We start from the raw sequence: 7,479 nt of genomic DNA, 5'->3' as shown, positions 1-7,479 counted from the left end.
TAATTCCTCATTCATAACATTTACCTAGTGCTTATCTTGACTTGCCCGAGTAAAATATTTGAGTTCAATCATAGGTAGCATGGAAATGTGTGTTTGACTAGAAGTACCTATAAAATTTATTCTAGTTTGCATTCCTACTTCCTTATCACCAACAATTTGTTTTCCAAGGTGATTCTTTTATACATACCTTGAAGGGGTTTTTGAATGAAAGTGTATTGCCTCTTCTGGTTTGTCATGATGTTCATCCTCATACTCATTTGTTGTGTGTGGAGCATGATTGTTCAGAGGTCTTTGTTTCAGTCGGATGTATACCCCAGGAAGTTTGTACACCCCTCCACGCGAGGGGGACTTGTCCCCCCTGCGGGGGTCCGGGGGGGCCGATCCCCCCCGACTGGGGGGTCTGGGGGCCAGCGGTCCCCCGGCGGGGGCTCGGGGGCAGCGCCCCCGAAGCTAAAAACAAATGTAAAATTGACTTGTAAAAGTATAGTAATTTCTAGTCAATCTGGGCCGTTCATTAGGCAGATGATCTGACGGTAGAACTTATGTTTAGTTTAGGGTTTTTTGCCCTAGAAGGCAACCCCTCTCTTTGTATGAGGGCATTGTATTGGAGGCTGAGATATAGAGGTGTATTCTGTGAGTGAGAAACAGAGAGGTGAGACTGTGAGAGAAAACAGAGGATATTACAGCGGATTTGCTGTAGGTTGTGTCTCTTCATTTTGCTGGATAATAGGAAGGAAGGGCTGGCTGTTTGGGGTGGACGTAGCCCAAACTGGGTGAACCACGTATATCTGTGTATCTCTTGTTTTGTGCGTTTTCTGTGTTTATATTTCTGCAATATTTTATGTGTTCCATTGCTCCGTAATATATAATTTTCTAACAACTGGTATCAGAGCCGAAGGTCTATTTGGCTGATAAACTCGCAGGAAAGAAGGGTTTCTGGTTCGAGTGGGAGCAATGGCGGAAGATGGTAAGTTTAGGGTCGAGAAATTTAACGGCCAAAACTTCTCGCTGTGGAAGATGCAGATGGAAGATTATCTGTATCAGAAAGGTCTATACCTACCATTAGGCGGAAAAACAAAGATGCCGACAGGTATGAAAGACGAAGAATGGAACCTTCTAGATAGAAAGGCACTCGGAACAATACGGTTGTGCCTTGTTGCGTCAGTCGCCTTCAACATTTCAAAGGAAACCATGACAGAGGGTTTGATGCAGATGTTGTCGAAACTATATGAAAAACCCTCGGCCTCAAACAAGGTATTTCTTATGAAACGGTTATTTGATATGAATATGTCGGAAGTTGGATCTGTTGCAAACCATTTAAATGATTTTAATACAGTTACAAGTTAGTTAAGTTCTGTAGGGGTAAACTTTGATGATGAAGTTAGAGCTCTGTTATTCTTGTGCTCATTACCAGAAAGTTGGAATGGTTTGGTAATGGCCATTAGTAACTCCGTTTCTGGATCTAGTACTTTAAAGTTTGATGATTTTGTCGGTGCTATCCTTAGCGAGGAAATGCGACGGAAAAGCTCCGGTGAGACATCGGGAAATGCTTTGAGTGCAGAGTCTAGAGGAAGAAAAATGGAAAGAGGAAAGAGCTTAGGATATCGCAGTAAATCAAGGAAAGGCAGATCCAAGTCCAGATCGGGGATAGTGTGCTGGAAATGTGGAAAGAAAGGACACCTAAAGAAAGACTGTAGATCTTGGAAGGGAAAAGAAGGAGATGCACATCAAGAAAACAATCATGAAGCAAATGTGACAGGTGAGGTGTTAGAAGATGCTTTGATTCTTTCTTTCGAAAATATTACTGATTCCTGGGTGGTAGATTCAGGGGCTTCATTCCATGCCACACCTGATAAGAAATACTTTCATGACTATGTTCAAGGAGATTTTGGACAAGTTCGTCTAGGTGATGATAAACCCTATAAAATCGTTGGAATGGGTAAGGTTCTTGTAAAACAACATAATGGAAACCAATGGCTATTAAAGGAGGTAAGGCATGTTCCAGATCTAAAGAAAAATCTGATTTCAACAGGGCAGTTAGGCGGTGAAGGTTGTGTGATAACTTTCACAGATAAAGCTTGGAAGGTCACCAAAGGAGCCCTGGTAATAGCAAAAGGCGAAAAGGTTAGTACATTGTATTTATGCAATGGTATTTCTAACTCTGTTAATGCTTTAACTTCCAAAGGAGCAGATGCAACATTATGGCATCATAGGGTCGGACACATGAGTGAAAAGGGGATGAAGATTCTTCACTCAAGGAATTTGTTGCCAGGTTTGAAGAATGTTGATTTGGACTTCTGTGAGAATTGCATTTATGGAAAACAGAAGAGAGTCAGATTTCTCAGAGTTGGGAAAGAAAAGAAGAATGAAAAATTAGAGCTTGTGCATACAGATGTATGGGGACCTGCTCAGGTATCATCTCTCGGTGGCTCTCGTTATTATGTTACTTTTATTGATGATGCAACTAGAAAAAATTGGATTTATTGTATTAAGAATAAATCTGATGTATTTGATACTTTCAAGAAATGGAAAGCTTTAGTTGAGATTGAGACAGGAAAGAAATTGAAGTGTCTTAGATCAGACAATGGAGGTGAATATTGCAGCAAAGAGTTTGATAGGTACTGTTCAGAGCATGGAATTCGCAGAGAGAAGACAGTTCCAAGAACACCACAAGAAAATGGTGTGTCAGAAAGGATGAACAAAACAATCATGGAGCGTGCAAGGTGCATGAGATTGCATGCAGGATTGCCTTTACAGTTTTGGGTAGATGCTGTAGATACTGCTGTTTATCTAATAAATAGAGGGCCTTCAAGTTCCTTGGATGGTGGTGTTCCGGAGGAAGCATGGACAGGTAAAAAGGTAAACTACTCTTTTTTAAAGCCTTTTGGTTGTGAGGCCTTTGTCCATATTGATAAAGAAAATAGAACAAAGCTTGAGGCAAAGTCAAAGAAATGTACCTTTATTGGATAAGGTGTTAATGATTTTGGTTATCGCTTATATGATTACGAAAATCACAAAATCATTAGGAGCAGAGATGTAATATTCAATGAAAAGGTCTTGTATAAGAATCAGTTACAGGAAAAGAAACAGGAAAAAGAAAACAAGGAATATGCAGTTCTTGATGAAATCACTGAAAAGGTAAAGGTGCCTAAAAATAATAATAATCAACAACAACAACCACCACAACAACAACAGGCACCCCAAACACCTGAAAGTGGTGTTAGAAGATCTACCAGGATAAGTAGACCCCCTGAACGATACTCTCCTTCATTATATTATTTATTGTTGACTGATTCTGGTGAACCCGAATGTTATGAAGAAGCAATGCAGGTTGAAAGCAGGAAGAAGTGGGAGGTAGCCATGGAAGAAGAGATGGACTCCTTAATGCATAACCAGACTTGGGATTTAGTCAGGTTGCCTGCAGGAAAAACTACATTGAAGAATAAATGGGTTTACAGGCTGAAGGAAGAAGATGGAGGAAAACAGAGGTACAAAGCTAGACTTGTGGTGAAGGGGTTTGCACAGAAGAAAGGTATTGATTTTGATGAAATATTTTCTCCTGTTGTTAAAATGACTTCAATCAGAACTATTTTAAGTCTTGTAGTAGCTGAAGATTTGCATCTTGAGCAGTTAGATGTAAAGACAACCTTTCTCCATGGGGATTTGGAGGAAGAGATATATATGCAGCAGCCACAAGGATATGAGGTGAAAGGGAAGGAGAAACTAGTGTGCAGGTTGAAGAAGAGCTTGTATGGATTAAAACAGGCTCCAAGGCAGTGGTATCTAAAATTTGACAAGTTTATGTCTGAACAAGGTTATACTAGATGTCACTCTGATCTTGTGTTTATCTGAAAAAGCAAAATGATGGTAGCTATATTATATTGTTATTGTATGTGGATGACATGCTTGTTGCAGGATCTAACATGCAGGAAATAAATGTACTCAAAAGAAAATTGGCAAATTCATTTGCAATGAAGGATTTGGGAGCTGCAAAACAAATCCTTGGTATGAGAATCACTAGAGACAGGAAAAATCGCAAATTAACATTGTCTCAGAATGAGTACATACAAAAGGTGTTGAAAAGATTTAATATGCACAATGCAAAACCAATTAGTACACCTTTTGCTAGCCATTTCAAACTTAGCAAGGAAATGTGCCCAAAGACCAAAGAAGACATGGATTATATGTCTAAAGTTCCATATGCATCAGCAGTTGGAAGCTTAATGTATGCAATGGTCTGCACAAGGCGTGATATTGCACATGCAGTGGGAGTTGTAAGCAGGTACATGAACAATCCAGGAAAGGAACATTGGATGGCAGTGAAATGGATTCTCAGATATTTGAAAGGTACCACGAATCAAGCATTATGCTTTGGTGGTGCAAACATTTCTCTACAGGGATGTTGATGCAGATATGGCAGGTGACAAAGATAACAGGAGGAGCACTACAGGATATGTATTTACTGTTGGAGGAACAGCTGTCAGTTGGGTTTCAAAAATCCAAAGTGTTGTTGCACTTTCAACAACAGAAGCAGAGTATGTTGCTGCTACAGAGGCTAGTAAAGAAATGATTTGCTTACAAAGGTTTATGGGTGAAATGGGTAAGGAGCATGATAAGGGCACGTTATACAGTGATAGCCAAAGTGCCATTCATCTTGCAAAGAACTCAACATTTCATTCTAGGACTAAACACATACAACTCAAGTACCATTTCATACGATCAGTGTTGGAAGATGGAGAGTTGAAGCTGGAAAAGATACATACTAGCTAGAATCCTGCAGATATGCTAACAAAAGTTGTAACTAGGGAGAAATTGAGAATATGATCAGTTTCAATTGGTCTTCAAGGATGACGATGAAGATGAGAAACAGCCAGGTCCAAAGAGGAGTCATTGTCCAGCAAATGAAGCAGCGGTGAAGTTTCTACAATCATTCTCCAAGTGGGAGATTGTTGTGTGTGGAGCATGATTGTTCAGAGGTCTTTGTTTCAGCCGGATGTATACCCCAGGAAGTTTGTACACCCCTCCACGCGAGGGGGACTTGTCCCCCCCGCGGGGGTCTGGGGGTGCTGATCCCCCCCGGCTGGGGGGTCCGGGGGGGCTGGTCCCCCCCGGCTGGGGGGTCCGGGGGCTCGGGGGCAGCGCCCCCGAAGCTAAAAATAAATGTAAAATTGACTTGTAAAAGTATAGTAATTTCTAGTCAATCTGGGCCGTTCATTAGGCAGATGATCTGATGGTAGAACTTATGTTTAGTTTATGGTTTTTTGCCCTAGAAGGCAACCCCTCTCTTTGTATGAGGGCATTGTATTGGACGCTGAGATATAGAGGTGTATTCTGTGAGCGAAAAACAGAGAGGTGAGATTGTGAGAGAAAACAGAGGATATTATAGCGGATTTGCTGTAGGTTGTGTCTCTTCATTTTGCTGGATAATAGAAAGGAAGGACTGGCTGTTCGGGGTGGACGTAGCCCAAACTGGGTGAACCACGTATATCTGTGTCTCTCTTGTTTTGTGCGTTTTCTGTGTTTATATTTCTGCAATATTTTATGTGTTCCATTGCTCCGTAATATATAATTTTCTAACATCATTGTTGATTTGGTCAGCTGGGTTGATATATTTTGGATGCTTCTCTTTGAGAGGTTTTCATCCACCTTTACATCAATGTTGTTAACAATCTTGCAAAATCTCTTGTTATAACATATATAACCTTTGCACTTAGTTATTGATGTGAGTGGTAGCTTCATAAGGTATTCAACATAGGCTTGGTGTCTTAGCATGTGGAAGACATCGTTTGCCTCTTATTGGTGCTTGTGGAGTAAGTGATTTATGTCTTCTTTTCTAAGTCTAACTTAGGAAAAATACAATAATTAAAGTCAATTAATCATTGTGGACTATTAAGTCATTTTCTAAGGATAAATAATGTAAATATTTGATTGAATTAGAAACAATCTCAACCATTGATCACTAAGATGGTTCTAGAAGGGAGATTAGTGTTAGGGATTTGGACTTAATGAATATTATAAAGGGATCCTAGCGAGTAGGTGAATATACAAGTTGTGTGAGCGAGTAATCATTTAGAGAAAGAAATTTTATCTAAGTGTGAGTGGCTCTATGGATGAGGAGTGCAAATAAGGAGAAGTATGAGTGGATTGGGGTGAATCTAGGAGGGTCGAGTAGGAGGAGATTGCAAGGATGAGTTGCTGGAGGGAGATTGATTTTATTTGGGAGAGGTTGAGTCACTGAAGGGTCGAGTTTTCCCTAGTCTACATCGGTGACACGCAAGAAGGGCATGGGTCTAGTTGCTGGTTGATAATTTGGGCCGAATTATCTAGGTCGATTTCATCTAGAGGATAATTTCTTAGAGGTTAAGTTCCTTGGGCCGAACTCATTCTTAGGGAGCCATGTTACAAGTTACAGGGTTTTGTATTTTTACTTGTATCTTTGTGAGTTGAAAAATCCAAATTTTCCAGATAATTAAATGGTGGAGAATTGTTGTGGGTGATTTTATTTTACAATGTTTGACTGATCTGTTTGGTTTATTTCTAATGCATATATCTAATTCTAGAAGTTAAAGATACCAATGATTTTATTTTTCGCTGATTCAATGTTTATTTGGGTAAATAAAAAATTTTCCAGGGATAAAATGAACTATCATGAGAAAATAAATCTAGTTGGTATTCAAAATTTACCATGGCATCAGAGCAATCTAGAAGACTTTGAAAGAGAGATCTGAGATCATGAGGGTTAGCAGTAGCGAGTTTCATTTTTGTGGCAGCATAATTATTTCTTAAAATTTTGTAGCTAGGTTTTGTGGTCATGGTCAATTTGTGGAGATGGTGTCATCAAGGAGTTTGAGATATGAAGACAGGTTGGACAGGGTATCAAATTTCAGTCCCTGGAAGGAGTAAATTCCCATGTTTATGAAGATGAATGGTCGCTGGGATCTAGTAAGCAGAGACAAGCAAGTTCTTTAAGATATAAATCTTGTAGCATAACATAAGCTGAAAGACATGAAAGCAAGTTGCATAATTTTGGATCACGTGAGGGATCATATAATTCCTCACATCTCAAGGAAGGATAATGGAATATAGATGTGGGTAGCTCTGACTGTTTTTTATCATAGTACAAATGAGAATGGAAAAATGGTGTTGTGGGAAAAGTTAAACAACGTTAAAATGAAAAAATTTGAGACTATGACATCTTATTTCACGAGGGTCCAACAGGCTCGTGATGAGCTTGTAGTTTTTGGGGAAACTATGCATTATCCAGAGTTGGTTAAAGTTGCTCTGAAGGGGTGTATAAAGCATTGGTCCACTTTGTGGATGTGATTCTTTCTCATCTACAACTTCTTGATTCTAGCCAGTTATGGGATTACTTGACCTAGAAGGAGATATGGGAAAACTCATTAACTGAAGGACATCGAAAAGTGGAGAGGAGAAATATGAGCATGCTCTTGATGCACAAGTGAAAAAAGGCAAAGTGAA

Source organism: Pinus tabuliformis, chromosome 9, assembly GCF_031772625.1.
Source record: "Pinus tabuliformis cultivar Carrire ecotype Pingquan chromosome 9, CPIR1, whole genome shotgun sequence".
Classification (NCBI taxonomy): Eukaryota; Viridiplantae; Streptophyta; class Pinopsida; order Pinales; family Pinaceae; genus Pinus; species Pinus tabuliformis.
The sequence above is the reverse complement of the archived record's forward strand: the minus strand, read 5'-3'. Positions refer to the sequence as shown.